Here is an 18,806-nt window from a genome sequence, read left to right as displayed (position 1 = left end):
TCTTTAATATCGTGTTTACATTATCTAGTTTTTAACTATTATAGTGAGAACTGCCAACTCGTTATCAAATCTCCCATAATGTATCTTTAATATCTTGTTTTCATTATCTATTTTTTAACTATTATAGTGAGAACTGTCAGCTCTTTTTCTAATGCTCCTTAAATACTTTAATAACAATTTAATAAACGTACCTGAAAATTAGCGACCATAGATAAACCGAAGGCTGACAGAAGACCACAGATGAGAGTCACTATATTTAGTTTATTAACACCGGATCGATTTCCCACACTTTCTGTTCGTCTTCGTATCACATCCAGGGTTATCAGAAACTTGATAAAAACATTCAACGCCACTAGAAAGAAAATATAATTTTTAATCATTTAATAATTGTAATGCCTAGAGAGAGAGCGAGAGCGAGAGAGAGAGAGAGAGAGAGAGAGAGAGAGAGAGGGGGGGTGTAAATATCAACTGATCACAACCTAGGCTTGCACATAAGGGTCTTTAGCTGCTGGAAATGAAATAAAATGAGCTTTAACGTCCTACTGTTCTGCTCCTAACCTGGGCTAATGAAGACGGGCATACGCCATACAGTGTGCTATGAGGGAAATTTTGCCCAGGCAGCAACACTATCGCCTACTCTTATATTGAATTCAAACTGTCAAGGGATCTTTTACGTGCACGCCAATGTTTACACGGGACCTCGGTTTTTGGTCTCATCTGAAGGACTAGACAGCTGTCCTTGTCAGGCCCTCCGTCCTGCATCACTGACAAGGGGAAACCACGTCGGAAAATCGGGATGAACTTTCTTGGCCAATGCAGGGATCGAACACCCGACCCCCAGGCTAGCGAGCCAGCGCCTCACCCACCTAGCCACCGGATCCTCCAGTTTTCTGGAGAAAACAATACTCCTCGTCACGTACAAACGGGAATTGAAACCATGTCACTTGTCTCAATGACAGACCTTATGATCTAAGGCACACATCTTAAAACATTCGGAGGGTTGATGACCGAATGGTTAGCACGTGCACGCTGTACCATAAAGTCTGTCATTGAGTCAACTGGCATGGTTTCGAATCCCCGGTTGTACGTGGCAAGGAGTAGAGTCGCCTGTCCAACCTCGTGGGTTTTCTCCAGTTTCCTCCCACTGCTAAAGACCCCTACATGTATGTAAAAGATCCCTTCACTGTTGGAATTCGATAAAAGAGTAGGCCAGGTAAAATATCCCTCATAGCACACTGTATGGTGTATGTCTGTCTTCATTAACCCAGTCCGAACAGAACAGTAGGACGTTAAACCCCATTTCATAATGGTATGGAGAGGTCGGGCATATTGGCAGCAAACTAAAGATACAGATACAGTGCCTACAGTTTAATGTAATTCCAATGCCGCTAGTTTAATGGCGGACAGATTCGTCTGGCTAATGTTAAATTTAATTTTTACTTACTCATAACTGAAGCCATGTTGATAAGCTGTGAAAATAGTCCACGTTCTGGTGGATATATTGCTGTATAGCTAAAATATCAATTATTAACAATAACATTAGTGAAATACACGACTGTATAGCTAAAATATCAATTATTAACAATATCATTTTTAATCAAATACATGGCTGTATAACTAAAATATCAATTATTAACAATATCATTTTTAATCAAATATGCAGCTGTATAGCTAAAATATCAAAGATTAACAATAACATTAGTCTCGTACACAGCTGTATAATTAAAATATAATGCTCTGCTGACGACTATGTATACAACTCTATAACACCAATCATGAGATAATGTGGATTCTATACGCGTGCAATATTCTGTACCGGCCGTCACATGGCCGACGTTGATTGTAACCATGTTTAAATACTGATTCGGCGTGTCGTGGCTGTCTCCATTGTCTACAATACATGTAACAGAAATTCTGGAATGTTTTGAATGCGATGTATGAAAATATCAGACAACATCATTATTTCTCTCAGACAAAGATTAATAAAATAGGTTGTCAGGCAACGAAACATACGCCCACAGCAGCTAAGTTGTCCGGGGAGTCAACAAGAGTTGTCGCATATTTTTTCTTTAGTCAGAAATGAACCATTTACAACACACTAAAATATGATTAAGAGTATCAACCCATTTGGCTTCTAGTTCGGCCCTATTCTAACATTTAGCATACAAAAACATTATATATCAATTGCTATAATCATTGGAAATCATTGAAAATCAATAGTCTTCTTCGTCTCATGACCTTAAACACTTTGTATAAATTTAAAGTCAATCAGATATTAACTTGAGCCTCCAGAGCATCCACAAGATTTTTCAGAGTGATCAAGGGCCATAACTCTGGTAGTAATTATTAGATATCTTTGAAAATCAATAGGCTTCTTTGTCTCTTGATGTCAAACACTGTGTATCAATTTAAAGTCACTAGGATATTAACTTTCGCCTCTAGAGTATCCACAAGATTTTTCAAAGTGATCAAGGGCCATAACTCTGGCAGTAATTATCAGAAATTTTTGAAAACCAATAGGCTTCTTTGCCTCATGACCTTAAACACTATGTATAAATTTAATGTCAATCGGATATTAACTTTAGCCTGTAGAAGGCCCATTACCGCCGGCCATACAGACGGGGACAGCAACAATATACGACCACATTATAAAATTTGATTTGAGATCAGGAAATGGCCCTTTTTTAAATTAGGATGACCTTTCAAATTGCAGGTTCATACAGAATTTTGAAGGAAAATTACAGAAATCAAATTTAATATAAAATAATTTACCTGATGTAGGGGAAGTTTGGTTCCACATGTTTGTAACTTACAGCTACACCATACCTGAACAGAGAAAAACAGGTGTTAATATACACAGGTAGACAACACAACACACAATAACATGTGTTGATATTTACAGGATGACAACACAATATTTATACAATACGGGGCCCTTATTCACGAAAACTTAACTGAGATAAAATCCAAATTTTAGTAATTTGATTGGATAATATTAGATTGATTTTAGTGCTTAGCCAATCAAAATTGAGGTATCTTCTAAAATTTGGATTTTATCTTAAGTTAAAATTTCGTGAATCAGGGCCCAGGGGGGTAAATAAAATGAAATCAAAAGGGGTTGAGTGACCTAATGTTGTGCTCTAACTGGATTAATTGAAGACGAGCAAACAGTGTGCTAAGGAGGCGAAATTGCATACTCTTATATCAAAATTCAAACTGCCAAGGGATCTTTCGTGAGCACACCAATGGATACTCAGGAAATTGATTTTTCGTACCATCCGAACAACTAAACAACCGTCTATGTCAGGCATGTAGACCTGTATCACTGAAAAAAAAAAAACGATCCGAGGCCTCCAGGCTAGCGAACCAGCATTTTACTCACTGAGCCAATGTGGCGCCCTCAAATACAATCTAGATAGACATAAAAAAACACACAAGCATATGGCACATCTAAAGTAGTACAGATACTATTTGGTATTATGGGGTTTCAGTTTTACCAGTAAATAGCAGAACATTGAATTAAGCAGGTTCTGTATAGTAGTTTGGTAATGACACATGGATGAATGACAATGTCTAGTACTTCGTATGGTATGAAAAAACAAGGTTCTATGTACATGTTGTCATGCACATAAAAAGTCTTCCTTTAAAGTTGGAATTTGCTGAATAGTAATTGAAATTGCTAGGAGAGAGAGAGAGGGAGAGAGAGAGAGAGAGAGAGAGAGAGAGATGGGGTTTAACTTCCACTTGACACAAACTAGGTCATTTCGGGAATAACATGTGGTTCCATTTTATTTCAATAATTAGCTTGTGTGTAGGGGTCTTTAGGAGTGGGAGGAAACCGGAGGGCCCGGGGAAAACCTACGAGGTTGGACAATTGATCCTACTCCTTGTCACATACAACAGGGGAATCGAAACCATGGCAGCTGACTCAATGACAGACCTTATGATACAACGCGAACGTGCTAACCATTCGGTCATAGAACTCCCCAAATTGCTAAGCAAAATGTCTCACTGAGCCACTGCAGCTCCCCTTAAAACGATAAGAAGAGTGATAGTATATCGAAGGTAACGGTTAATACAGGTATATAGAAGGTAACGGTAAATACAGGTAAACTAACGATAAGAAGAGAGATAGTATATAGAAGGTAACGGTAAATATAGGTAAACTTATGATAAGAAGAGTGACAGTATAAAGAAGGTAGCGGTAAATACAGGTATATAGAAGGTAACGGTAAATACAGGTAAATGATTGAAATCAACTTACGATAAGAAGAGTGATAGTATAAAGAAGATAACGGTGAATACAGGTAAAAAATGTAGATGATCGTTAACCCAATGTATACAGCGATTTGTCCGGGATGCTCTTACTTCTCCAACATTGCCATTCGCCTGAAATATAAAAATAAATATTAGATAAATTTTATACTCTTGTCTGGGTCCTACAAGTAGGGGCATATATGTTTCCAAAATGAACCTTATATACCACTGCTTTTAAGAAAGAGAGGTCATTTTGGAACTTATATATGGTTTTAATTTGTTTCAATCATTTGCTTGCGCATGGGGTCTTTAGCAGTAGGGAGAGAAAGAGAAATGGGGTTTAACGTCCACTCGACACAAACTAGGTCATTTCGGGACTAACATATGGTTTAATTTTATTTCAATAATTCGCTTGCGCGTAGGGGTCTTTAGCAGTGGGAGGAAACCAGAGGGCCCGGAGAAAACCCACGAGGTTGGACAGGCAACCCTACTCCTTGTCACGTACAACCGGGGATTCGAAACCACACCAGTCGACTCAATGACAGACTTTATGATACAGCGCGCGCACGCTAACCATTCAAACATCCAACCCCCCCTTTAGCAGTAGGAGGAAACCAGAGGAACCAGAGAAAACCTGTGAGGTTGGAAAGGCGACCCTATTCATTGTTGCGTACAAGCTGAGAATCAAAAATAAATGAAAATGAAATGAAATGAAATGGAGTTTAACGTCCTACTGTTCTGCTCCTAACCTGGGCTAATGAAGACGGGCATACGCCATACAGTGTGCTATGAGGGAAATTTTGCCCGGACAGCGGCACTATGGCCTACTCTTATATCGAATTCCAACTGCCAAGGGATCTTTTACGTGCACGCCAATGTGTACACGGGACCTCGGTTTTTTGTCCCATCCGAACGACTAGACAGCTTTCCTTGTCAGCCCCTCCGTCCTGCATCACTGACAAGGGAGAACCACGCCGGAAAATCTGGATGAACTTTCTCGGCCAATGCAGGGATCGAACACCCGACCTCCAGGCTAGCGAGCTAGCGTCTTACCCACTTAGCCACGTGATCCCCCGAATCAAAAATATGTTATACCTTAAACCCAATATGATTAGAATACAGATCTATGTTTCACTTGGTTTTTATACTTTCGATGGTCTCTACTACATGAAGATCTGACCAGTTGTAGTGGGAGGTCGCATCAGGGTTCATACGAGCGGGTTTTGACCCTATGACGTCAGACAATGATTAATCAATTAGCGTTGACGTTTCTAGTGGTTTACCCACAGTTCCCTGCGCTGCGCAGCACACCAAAAACTCGCCGTAACAGGCCTTTTCATTGGCTATTTCCTCATACCAACCAGAGAGCCTGTTACATAACAACTCTTCCAGATCCTAGCGTAGTAAAGACAAGTAAAACGAAATTTTGAAGTATACGAAACGAAATGGGATCTGTGTTTTTATCAGATTGGGGAGAAAAGAAAATGATATGACATGAAATGAGGTTTATTCCAACTGTTGTCCACCGAGTGGGCTAATACCGATGGGCATTACCTATACAGCTTGCTATGAGGACAATTTGGCACTATGGCCTAATCTCAAATTGAATTATAACTCTTGAGGTATCTTTTACGCGCATGCCAATGTGTACACAGACCCTCGGTTTTTCGTACCACCCAAACGACTAGTCCAGCACCACTGACGAGAGGAAACCACACCGGAAAATCCTGAAGAACTTTCTCGGCCTTACTCACTGTGGCTCCCACAACAAAAAGAACGAACAGATGGATCCCACTTCAAAATCCTTAATGTCATAAAAAAAAAAGCAAACAAGTTGATGAAATTTGATGCCTAATTCAACTATTTACCTTCATTAAGACCATTTTAACAAATTCTAACTTCATTTTGATTGTTTCCAACACAGACATATGATGTGCTACAACTTCTCCGTTTAAGTTAAGATATTCAACACATGTTTGTGTTTCACTATTGTCACCTCGATCAGCACTAATGTTATCTCTAAAGATAATCTCTAATCTAAATCACATATCTCATAAATTTTTCTTTTATGAATTCCAATATTATCTATTACATATATAGATAAACCATTTTTATAATTCAACACCAAAATCAAATGCAGAGATGACAAAAAATATTTAAATGCACTATGACACACCAGATTTTTTTTCAAATTAGAATCAATTTATTTTTGTAATTTTAGCATACATTAAATCACAGTTTTATCACAATTATCTCTTTCTTCTGTGTCAAAACCTTCACTTTTAACCATTGGCACATTAATATTTTAATTCTAATCCAGTGAACACACACAAGACAACACCAGAACAGCAGTGAACACACAAAATACCAGCACAAGAACAGCAGTTAACACACAAAAATCAGCACAAGAACAGCAGTGAACACAATAAAAATCAGAACAGCAATGAACACACAAGAAATCCACAAGCACAGCAGTGAAAACACAGAAAAACAACACAAGAACAGCAGTGAACACACAAAAATCTGAACAAGAACAGCAGTGAACACAATAAAAATCAGAACTGCAGTGAACACAAGAAAACACGACAAGAACAGCAGTGAACCCACAAAAACTGAAAATGGCTTATCTATGTTTTGCTGAACATATTACAAATATTTATATTCTAATCCTGTGAACACAACAAGCCATTCGAAAAGAACAACTTTAAAACTTAATATATGTATTGCTGAGTCAACAAAAAAGTAAAAATGTCACAATTTAAAACGTTTTTCTCAAGGTAAAATCTAACTACAGAAATCTGATACAATACTTTGTGACAGAGCTCGAAACAAAAAATGAAACATTTCTAAGGGTGAATTTGGTTAAATAATCTCTAAAAATAAGACGGAACTCTGTCGGAAGGATATATAATAAAGTTGTTGAATATAATGGCTACCATACATCCCATGGGTCATTCTCTCATAGACTTTACAACATTTCATTGAAGTCACCAACACAAAACTTGACCCAGTTTACCATTTTGGCTTCAATTACAAGAGCTTATTTTTATTAGAGAGAGAATTTATATAAATGATCTGCACATGTCTGTTGTTTTACCTATATATGTATTTAATAACCTTTATATACTAACCAAATGAAATGGAGTTTTAACGTCTTACTGTTCTGTCCGTTGTTTAACCTTTAAATACTAACGAAATGAAATGAAATGGGGTTTAACGTCCTACAGTTCTGCTCCCAAACTGGGCTAATGGAGACGGACATATACAGTGTGCTATGCCAAGGGATCTTTTACGTGCACGCCAATGTGTACACGGGACCTCGTTTTTTTCGTCCCATCCGAACGACTAGACAGCTGTCCTTGTCAGGCCCTCCGTCCTGCACCACTGACAAGGGGAAACCACGCCGGAAAATCTGGATGAGAGAGAGAGAAATGGGGTTTAACGTCCACGCATTTCGGGACTAACATATGGTTTAATTTTATTTCAATAATTCGCTTGCGCGTAGGGATCTTTAGCAGTGGGAGGAAACCGGAGGACCTGGAGAAAACCCACAAGGTTGGACAGGCGACCCTACTCCTTGCCACGTACAACCGGGAATTCGAAACCACGCCAGTTGACTCAATGACAGACTTTATGATACAGCGCGCGCACGCTAACCATTCAGCCACCCAACCCCCCAAATCTGGATGAACTTTTTCGGCCACTGCAGGGATCGAACACCCGACCTCCAGGATAGCGAGCCAGCGTCTTACTCACTTAGCCACATGATCCCCTATATATGTATTTAATAAAGAGAGAGACAGAAAGCAATGGGGTTTAACGTCCACTCGACACATACTAGGTCATTTCGGGACTAACATATGGTTTAATTTTATTTCAATAATTCGCTTGTGCGTAGGGGTCTTTAGCAGTGGGAGGAAACCGGAGGACCCGTAGAAAACCCACGAGGTTGGACAGTCGACCCTAATCCTTGTCATGTACAACCGGGGAATCAAAACCACGCCAGTTGACTCAATAACAGGCCTTATGATATAGCGCGCACGTGCTAACCATTCGGCCATTCAACCCCCCATGTATTTAATAACCTTTATCTGTCTATTGCAGGTCTTTCTTTAGGCCTAAAACGTTATCTAAATTATTAATTAGACATTAATTAACTTATCCAGACATTAATTAGACATTAATCAACTTTAGATGGCATCGCTAGCCTGCAATCTTAAGTGGATTGTGGTCCGATTTACTGCATAACTTGCCTTCTCGATTAAACGATTAAATGGATAATCGAGACTATGCTGTTTAACGTACTGACTTTAGTAATGATGACCGAGGCTAGGCAGAAATTTCATTCGCTTAGTTCTGGGTTCACAGTGGATCAATTTGAATGATATTTTCCGCAAATTGCCTTTACCTTATCTAGTTTTTAACTATTATAGTGAGAACTGCCAACTCGTTATCGAATCTCCCATAAATACTAATGAAATGAAATTGGGTTTAATATCCTACTTTTCTGCTCATATAGTGGGCTAATGAAGATGGGCTTACGCCATACAATGTGCTATGAGAGAAATTTTGCCTGGACAGCAGCGATGTGACCTATGACCTATGACCTATGCATATTTCAAACTGTCAAAGGTTCCTTTACGTTCCATCCGAACAACTATATCCTGAATCAGTGAAGGTTTGATTTAATTTGGGGGGTTGGATGCCTGAATGGTTAGCATGCGTGCGCTGTATCATAAAGTCTGTCATTGAGTCAAGTGGCGTGGTTTCGATTCCCCGGTTGTATGTGACAAGGAGTAGGGTCGCCTGTCCAACCTCGTGGGTTATCTCCGGGTCCTCCGGTTTCTTCCCACTGCTAAAGACCCCTACACGCAAGCGAATTATGTAAATAAAATTAAACCATATGTTAGTCCCGAAATGACCTAGTTTGTGTCGAGTGGATGTTAAACCCCATTTCTCTCTTTCTCTCTTGATTTAATTTAACATCACTGTTTTAGATCAGTGGTTCTTGACCTTTTTATGTGCTCGTACCCCTTGAGCTTTCATAATATTTCCCCGTACCTCTGTCTAAAATTACTTACGCAATTAAAATGGAATTATAATAATTGATATGAAATACAGTATAATAGTAAGAGCAGGAGGACTGCACTACACGTAAAACAAAAATCTACAAGATAAACCTGCGGACAGAAAATAGACATTGCATCAATACGTTGAATACATACAAATATACTGAATAGAATACATGAATAATGGCTTTCAAGTACAACTGTACATACACAGTACACCGACAATCAGGGGGGTTGGATGGCCGATTGGTTAGCACATGTCCGTTCAATCGTAAGGTCTGTCATTGAGTCAACTGGTTTCGATTCCCTACTTGTACGTGACAAGGAGTAGGGTCGTCTGTCTAACCTCGTGGGTTTTCTCCGGGTCCTTCGGTTTCCTCCCACTGCTAAAGGACCCTACACACACAAACGAATTATTGAAATACAACTGAACCATGTGTTGGTTCCGAAATGACCTAGTTTGTGTCAATTGGACTTAAACCCCATTTCATTTTCTCTCTCTCTCTCTCTCTCTCTCTCTCTCTCTCATCTATACAGTATTGAATTTGACACCATATCTCGTACCCCCCCCCCCCCCCCCCCCCCGCTTTCATTCTTCATACCCCCAGGGGCTACACGCAGAAAGAAACACTGTTTTAGATGTTTAACACATTACCATGGCAAGCGTATACTGTATTTAGGTAGCAGTACAAGTTCTTGTCTGCGATATCACCTTTGGTGGAAGCGCACGTTAAACACTAAGAACAACAACAAGCAGTAAGAGTTCAAAGGAACATTGAAATCAGGTTCATCGTCCACTCAACACAAACTAGGTCATTTTGGGACTAAAATATAATCTAAAATGCAACGACAAACCTCAAACACCCAGTTATGTGTAGCTTTAATTTATCACACCAACAGAACCAATAAAAGTGCTCAACAACAAAATTTATTATCTTTGTCAACTCCTCAAATGAGAAATGGGATCAAATGTACTATGTTAACTCCTCAAATGATAAGTGGTATTGGGTGTTCTATAAAGAGTTAACTTACTATGTGAACTCGTCCAATGAGAAATGGTATTGGTATCAGGTGTTCTAGAAAGAGGAAACATGCTATGTGAACTTCTCGAATGTGAAATGGTATGATATGTTCTACAAAGAATACTATGTGAACTTCTCCAATGGTATGAGGTGTTCTATAAAGAGTAAACATACTATGTGAACTCCCCAAATGATACATGTTAACAAATGATACAGAAAGAGTAAACATACTATGTGAACTTCTCGAATGAGAAATGGTACCAGATGTTCTAGAAAGAGTAAACATACTATGTGAACTCATCATATGTAGAAATGGTACCAGATGTTCTAGAAAGAGTAATCATACTATGTGAACTTCTCGAATGAGAAATGGTACCAGATGTTCTAGAAAGAGTAAACATACTATGTGAACTCCTCAGATGATAAGTGGTATCGGGTGTTCTATAAAGTGTAAACATAACTATGTGAACTTCTCGATTGAGAAATGGTACCAGGTGTTCTACAAAGAATACAATATGAACTCCTCAAATGATACATGTTAACAAATGTTACAGAAAGAGAAGACACTCCTTGTCTCATACACAGAATTTTTCACGTCCAGTAAGAAGTGGCATCAGATCTTCTAGAAAGAGTAAGCACACTATGTGAACTCATCAAATGAGAAATGGTATCAGATCTTCTAGAAAGAATATTATGTGAACTTCCCAAATGATACATGTTATTATGTCCCCCGTCTCATACACAGAATTATTCGCGTTTAAAGTTGTGTAGAATATGGTAAAAAAAACTAAAATCTGAACCAAGAAATAATATGAAAGATAAAAGATTTCCTCCACTGGTTTATGGAGGAAGTGAGATCTATTTGACTATACCAAAGGAAATAGTCTCCTTACTACTTCCAATTCCTGTACGTATGGTTTGAATCATTTACATCCTGGGATGGCAACATGTATACTAGGCTTGTAGTTTTCAACCTGACGAGAATCACATCACATCACATAGTCTAAGAATTAGAAAAGTTATATGACATGACCAAAATTCCTGACAGGAATTCCTACAGATACACACATCTTGTGAAAACTACAACCATTGATAACTTTGCTCAAAATAAAGTAATTTGAATGAAATTTTCAATATATTTATTCTGCATTATCTATTTTTGGAACATTATAGCGACATTGTCAAGGTCTTTATCTAAATATTACATAGTGTATCTATAAAGTTGGTACATATGAGAGCTTTATTACATTCATTTAAACATACATTATGCATGAGCTAAATCTGATTATTGCAAGTCTTTATTTAGGCTTCAGATGTCATAGAAATTATAAATTAGATCTTTATTTACACAACAAGCACAAAATCAACTCTGTAGACCCACGGATGGCTTGGATTCGGCTTGGATTTAAACAGGATTTCGCTGATTGATTAAATTTTTAAATGGCGTCGTAGGCGGAGATTAGCCGTTACGTTGACGTCATACTCCCGGAAATAATTTTAGATCGAGGCTAAATGATAGATTGTACGAAGCGAGGCCGCTGTTGAGCGAGGCCGCATGTCAGTCAATTTGATTGAAAGTTCGATATACGGCCTTGATATTATGTTTAGTTGTGGTTAAAATGAGAGTTTGGATGTCGGTATTATACGCTCTTTTATAACTTGCGTTTACAGAAAAATTATAGAAATTGATAAACATCGCAGCTAACATCACCCCAGTTGAATTGCAGCTCCATTGGATCACTGTTCGGGAGTTACGTAGGCCTACCAGTTACAGTACAAGAGTACACGCAGGCTAACAAGAAGTCGGCTATAATTATGCCTCATTGATTTGGTCCATTCCTTTCAAACTTTCGCTTCTTATCTATATATATTAAAAGTGTTATTTTTTTAATTTGTAGTAAAAATAAATGTGATACGATTTGAATTGCAACCCCGTCTCAAACCACAGCCATTGAAAACGTTACTTGATAATCGAGGTTATGAAGCCGGAGTTAACGCCTGTCAATCAAACGATTGTCTATTCTCGGAGACGGTGAAGAGAGAGTTGACTCCTATTTCTAGTCAAAAATTACAATAGTGATAACTTTGTTCAGAATAAAGTAATTTGACTGAAATTTTCAATATATTCTTCTTACATCATATATTTTTGAATGTTATAGCAAGAATGGCCAACTCTCTATTAAAATCTCCCATAATATGAGAGAGAGAAATGGGGTTTAACGTCCACTCGACACAAACTAGGTCATTTCGGGACTAACATATTGTTTAATTCTATTTCAATAATTCGCTTGCACATAGGGGTCTTTAGCAGTGGGAGGAAACCGGAGAACCCGGAGAAAACCCACGAGGTTGGACAGGCGACCCTACTCCTTGTCATGTACAACTGGGGATTCGAAACCACGCCAGTCGACTCAATGACAGACTTTATGATACAGCGCGCGCACGCTAACCATTCAGCCATCCAACCCCCCCTCCCATAATGTATCTTTAATGTCCGTCCTATACTATAAAATGTATGTTTGCATTTTTTTTTATTTTAACATATTAGTTAACATATGTCAACTAAAATGAGAAAGAGAGAGAGAGAGAGAGAGCTTATGTCAGGATCTTAAAGACAACTGAAATGAAATGGGGTTTAACGTCCTACTGTTAAATTTTGCTCCGAATTGGGCTAATGAAGACGGGCATACGCCATACAGTGTGCTATGAGGGAAATTTTGCCCGGACAGCGGCACAACGGCCTAGTCTAAAATCGAATTCCAACTGTCAAGGGATCTTTTACGTGCATGCCAATGTGTACACAGGACCTCGGTTTTTCGTCTCATCCTAATGACTAGACAGCTGTCCTTGTCAGGCCCTCCGTCCTACATCACTGACAAGGGTGAACCACGCTGGAAAATCTTGATGAACTTTCTCGGCCAATGCAGTGGTACACCCGACCTACCGGCTAGCGAGCCAGCGACTTACCCACCTAGCCACCGTGACCCCCGATCTTAAAGAAAGATGGAGAGGGAGAGAGGTACATGGGGAGACAGACAGGCAGTTATTTTATCTCTATAGAGTGAGAGAATGGGGACGCTACTTGTCACATACAAGCGAGAATTGAAACCACGGCACTTGACTCAAGTGGCAGACCTTAAAATCTAAAGCACATACTTTAAACCATACAGCAACCCCCCTCCCCTCCTAATAAGTTAGGCAGCTAGATCACTCTTTGTAAAGCACTGCAGATCATGCGGGTCAGAGTTAAGTGGCATGGTCATGGTTTCAATCGTATATGCTTGTACATGGACTGTCTATTACTTCCTCCCACAGTTAAAGACCATAATTGTGTAGAAGCAAATTATTGAAATATAGTTGAACCATAAGTTAGTCCCGAAATAAAGTTGAACCATATGTTAGTCCCAAAATGACCTAGTTTGTGTCAGTATGTGAACATTATTTCTCTTTAACCATTCGCTTTTATCCTTTCAATGTTAAGTAACATTTTATTGAAGATTCACGTTTACTTTTAAAAGTAGGACGTAGCAGCCAGTGCTGCCTGGGTTAAATTTCTCTCATACATAGTACACAGCATTGATTAGATAAATCAGATGTTAAATTCTCATTTTCATTTCATTTAAAGGGCCAATCCCGATAATATTTTGGAGAATAAAACAGCTGCTTAATTTTGTGTTAAAATCCCCTACCTTAGGACCGAGCAACTAACTCAAGCTATGTGATGCGTTTTCGAACAACTTAAACCCGTCAGCCTTCATCTGGAAATAGAAAATGGTGTCCCACCCTGTATAGTGCGGTGTCTGGATAAAACCAGACTTTTATTTTATAAAAATAATGTGTAGGTGAAATTTACCTTTCGTTATCAAGTACAGCTCATGGGTCATTCATTGTATAGACCCCTACAGGAACGGGAATCGATTATCAGGTCACTCAATGAAAAATTTGACCCGAAATCTTAAAAGGGTTTACGTGTCCGGATAAGCAGTTTTGACATTCATGTCCAAACAACTCAATATTTTGAGCTGAAAGTTTGAGACAAGGTAAATACACCATTCCTCTATAATTTGGCGTTTAAATTTCATACGTACTCAGACTTTTATTTTTGAGACTCTGTTCAAATCGGGATAGTCCCTTTAACATTGTCCACCACAAGGGAAAATTCAATAATCAACCGTATTAAGGTCATTGATCTTAAAATAAGTAAAATCTAATAAAGGACAAACCTGTGCTATTGTTATCCTACCATTACTGGCAGACGAATCTGTAGCTGTTAACTCCATCTTTTTTAGTTACCGGTACCCCAAATATTAGGCTACTATCACTAAAGCATCAAATTCACAGGCCTCGCATCGTCAATAAAACAACAACAATAATAGACCCTTTGACTTTTGATATTGAGTCAATAACAGCTGGCTGAGTGTAACGCTAAATAACAAAACTGACACAGTTAACTAGATCGATATATTGCGTTTGATTTGTCGAGATGTTTTTCGTTTCATAAAGTCATATTATCTAATAGTATACTCAAGACTGTCAGCCTTCAATTTGACCTGACCTTTGTACAAATGAAAGGCCCGACCGGAATGTGATTCACAATCTTTATCTGTACCGGTATTCATTAATTAATCATCATTCATGGCAAGCGAGTTAATTGTCATTATGGCGTTATAGCCTTTTAAAGTACGTTATATAGGCTATTTCCTGTTTTCTTTCGTATCCGTAAGGAGTAAATTGTTTACGTGCAGTCAATTAAGACATGTAACAGGTGATACTAAAGGATCCTTGTAGGGTTTCCCCCAACAAATAGTCTCTTTCACCAGGACGCAACAGTTGTTCAACTCCGACAGGAATGATTATGGGTTAGAACTATTTGAAAAGGCCAACTTGAAGTTTGGTCAAACAAAGGTCACGAGATGTAAACAGGGTTAGCGCTAATCCCAACCCTAACCCTAACCCTGGACCTAGACCTAGCCCTAACGCTTAGGCTAAACCTAACCTACAATCTCGCCAATAATCACGTGCCCTACCGTATTTACATCTTAGTGACGTTAACGAAAATTGAGTTGGCCTTAAAAAATAGATCTAACCGAGTAGCCATGATTAGTTAGTGATTAAAGGGACGCAACTCCAAAATGCAACACAGACCTCAGACCACATTTCCTTTCGGCTCTCACAGATAAATAAATTTCATATTTTTAAGTTATATTTTTAAAATTTATTAAAATAAAGCCTTAAAATAGATGGTATCTATTAACAGTCCTACCTTGTTAAAGAATAATCCTATTAATCCTATAATCAACTATTGCCAGTTGAGAAATTGGCAAAAATATTATTTTCATCTTCAAATTCAAACGTTTGAAGATAACTACTCCATGGCGGAGAATAGAAAACAAGGGAGGTAATTGGGAGGTAATTGTGTTATTAGTTCCGGTGTAAATGAGTTTTAAGTGTGAGAATGACACCTATGATCGTATAATAATGAGTTGACAACCTATTGAGCAAAAGACATAGAAATAATTATGTTTTGACTTTCTTAGAAAATATGAAATTGTAACTTTAAGGACTCTATTGTAAAAACATTTCGTCTGTTTGATTTCTATGGTGACGAGTGACATGCGAGAAAAGATAATTTTGCCCGGACAGCGGAACTATGTGGTGCGAGATCTACCTGTAGGCTTGGCAGGCGGAAGCCTAGGGCCTTCAAGCATCAAGGTGTATAATATTTTTGACCTGTGACACGCCTTTCCTACACTCACCACATCCGTCGTTATTATATACAAGGCATGTAATTACACGGTAGTACAGGAAAAAAAACGTTTAATGGGAGATTAGATAAAGAGCTGGCAGTTCTCACTATAATAGTTAAAAATTAGATAATGTAAAGGGAATTTGCTGAAAATTTCAGTCAAATTGATCCACCCCGAACCGATAAAAAAAACATAGTCTCAATTATCCATTTCATGATTAAATCACGAATGAAAGTTGAGTAGCAAATCGGATCATAATCCAGTAAATATCGCAGGCTAGCGATGACATCAAAAGTTGATTATGGTCTGGATAAGTTAATTAATGTCTAATTAATAATTTAGATAACATTTCAGGCCTAAAAAAAGACCTGCAATAATAATCCAATCTGATTAAAACACAGATCCTATTTCGTTTCGTTTTTTTTTATACTTTCAATGGCCTACACTACATGAAGCTGTATTACAGACAAATAAAACGAAATTTTGAACTATAAAAAACGAAACGAAATAGGATCTGTGTTTTAATCAGATTCTTAATAATCAATCAGAAAAACTTTCTAAAAATATATAAATACACAGTATATTCTACTTATAACGTACGGATCAGATCAGAGTATCATTGAGTCGACTGGCGTGGTTTCGAATCCCCGGTTGTACGTGACAAGGAGTAGGGTCGTCTGTCCAACCTCGTGGGTTTTCTCCGGGTCCTCCGGTTTCCTCCCACTGCTAAAGACCCCTATGGGCAAGCGAATTATTGAAATAAAATTAAACCATATGTTAGTCCCGAAATGACCTAGTTTGTGTCGAGTGGACGTTAAAACCCATTTCTCTCTCTCTCTCTCTCTCTCTCTCTCTCTCTCTCTCTCAGATCAGAGTATACATGTGTTATATTTTCTTCTCGGACCATGTTGTGATTCGGTCGAACAAGTGATATTCCTTTCCGGTCGTCGAGTCACTGCTATATTTGAATCTAATCTCAGCATACTCGCTTATCTGCTCTTTGACCAGTTGCGGCATTTTCTTCAAATCCCTGACCCCGAGATCCACTGTTGCGGCCCGTGTTTTGTTTCACGATGAAAACGCTTTCTTCAATCGAGTCATATACTAAGCGTCAAAAGGAACGTCAGGTTGGTATGTTACTCTGAATAGACGCATTGCATAAAACTTGCCAAATGTTTTTATTGTATATTTGTGACCACATCTCCAATTTTACCTGAGCAAAAAGACTCCTTCCCAAACACAGAATTGAACCCAGGAAATGTTCTCAAAAACGCAACCTGACTTCTGAGATGGTAATGTGTTCTCCATGATTTTCATGTAACTCATGCTTCACATGCTGTTCACCGGGACCAGCCCTATAAAATGCACCCCATACCTGGTTGAATCATTCACACTACAACGCCAGCGGCATGCCATGACTCACGACAGCTCAGAGTTACCAGGCGCTTGGAAGACTCGGCGCTGGGCTGGCCACACTGCCCAAGCCGTTGCCAATCCCTTCCTGGTCAATGTTCGGACCATCTAAAGGCTTCAGCAACGCTTTCGGGCCACCAACACCACGGATGATCGCCCCCGAACTGGTAGACCAACAGATTTTCGGGGGCCCATATGCACTGAAATTAATCCTAATTTAAAAAAAAAAATCCTGGAGGAAAACATCCCAGGCACTCAAGTTTGCGTAGTACATACTAGTACGATCCGCGGTCAGTACGAACAATTTGAACAAACAACAATGGGGCCCCCGCACAGCTGGTATGTCCCGGGCCCCCCACAAGGTTAATCCGGCACTGGGTTTGGGGTGGAATCGGCCTGAACCAGAGAGTGGGTCCTGTGGTGTTCCAAAATCTTGGTCCAGGTAGAGGAGGCGGTCGGCATCACAGCAGTGCGCTACATCGACTAAGCTCTGAGACCCCACGTCATACCACATTTCGCGCGTCATCGAAACAACGCTTTCCAGCATGATTGTCAACGTTATGCACTGGCCAGCCCTTAGTCCGGACTTAAACCCGATTGAACATCTTTGGGATGAATTTCAGAGGAGACTTAATAACGTCGTACACAGCCGATGGATTGCGCTAGGCTTTTCTGAGAGCGTGGTTCCAGGTGCCAATGGCGTTCATCAATCGTCTGGTCCACTCCATGTACAGACGCTGTGCTGCTGTTATTGACACTCGCGGTGAACACACCAGATTCTGATGTATAGACTATGTACAGACTCTAAACCTTCTCGTAATGTCTTGGAATTGTGATGTATTAATCACTAATGTGTCAACAAACTGTTCACAAAAAATTGCTTTGATCCATTTAGGAAGTTGTTTTCTAGAATGATTTGATTAAAGTGCCTCTCAGATTTTGAAATCGTACTGACTTGGGTTTTTTTTTTTTTTTTTTTTTTTAGCTGTTTAGTACTTTAGACTATAAATGAAGAAATGGTATTAGTGTAAGACTATTGGCAGAATTTTTGCTCTTTAAATTAATTATAGGATTATATTGTATCTTTAACAAATTATTGGGTTTTATTTTGGCAGAGAAGTGATCATGCACTCAAATAATAAGTGTCGGATTTAAACATAAAAAGAGTTATAATTTGGTAAACATAACTAATTCCGTCGGAATCAGAATATCACGTTTAACACGTGATTGGAAATTTACTAAATGCATCTTTTGACTTAAGTAACCAATCATATCAGTAATTGCACAGATTCAGGGTC

At 38.8% G+C, this 18,806-nt stretch overlaps 1 non-coding gene across 1 annotated transcript; it reads right to left on the bottom strand.

The window, feature by feature from the left end:
* Positions 1-215: 215 nt before the first annotated feature.
* Positions 216-15,125, bottom strand: LOC126824093 (uncharacterized). The gene is made up of 5 exons (XR_008788663.1): positions 14,572-15,125; positions 4,265-4,389; positions 2,773-2,826; positions 1,445-1,512; positions 216-352 (listed from the first exon to the last, which is right to left on the bottom strand). It is a non-coding gene; the product is annotated as an uncharacterized LOC126824093 (transcript).
* Positions 15,126-18,806: the final 3,681 nt, after the last annotated feature.

Source organism: Patella vulgata, chromosome 6 (genome assembly GCF_932274485.2).
Source record: "Patella vulgata chromosome 6, xgPatVulg1.2, whole genome shotgun sequence".
NCBI classification, from domain to species: domain Eukaryota; kingdom Metazoa; phylum Mollusca; class Gastropoda; family Patellidae; genus Patella; species Patella vulgata.
Note: the sequence above shows the minus strand (reverse complement) of the source record. Positions and strands in the feature narration are given on the sequence as shown.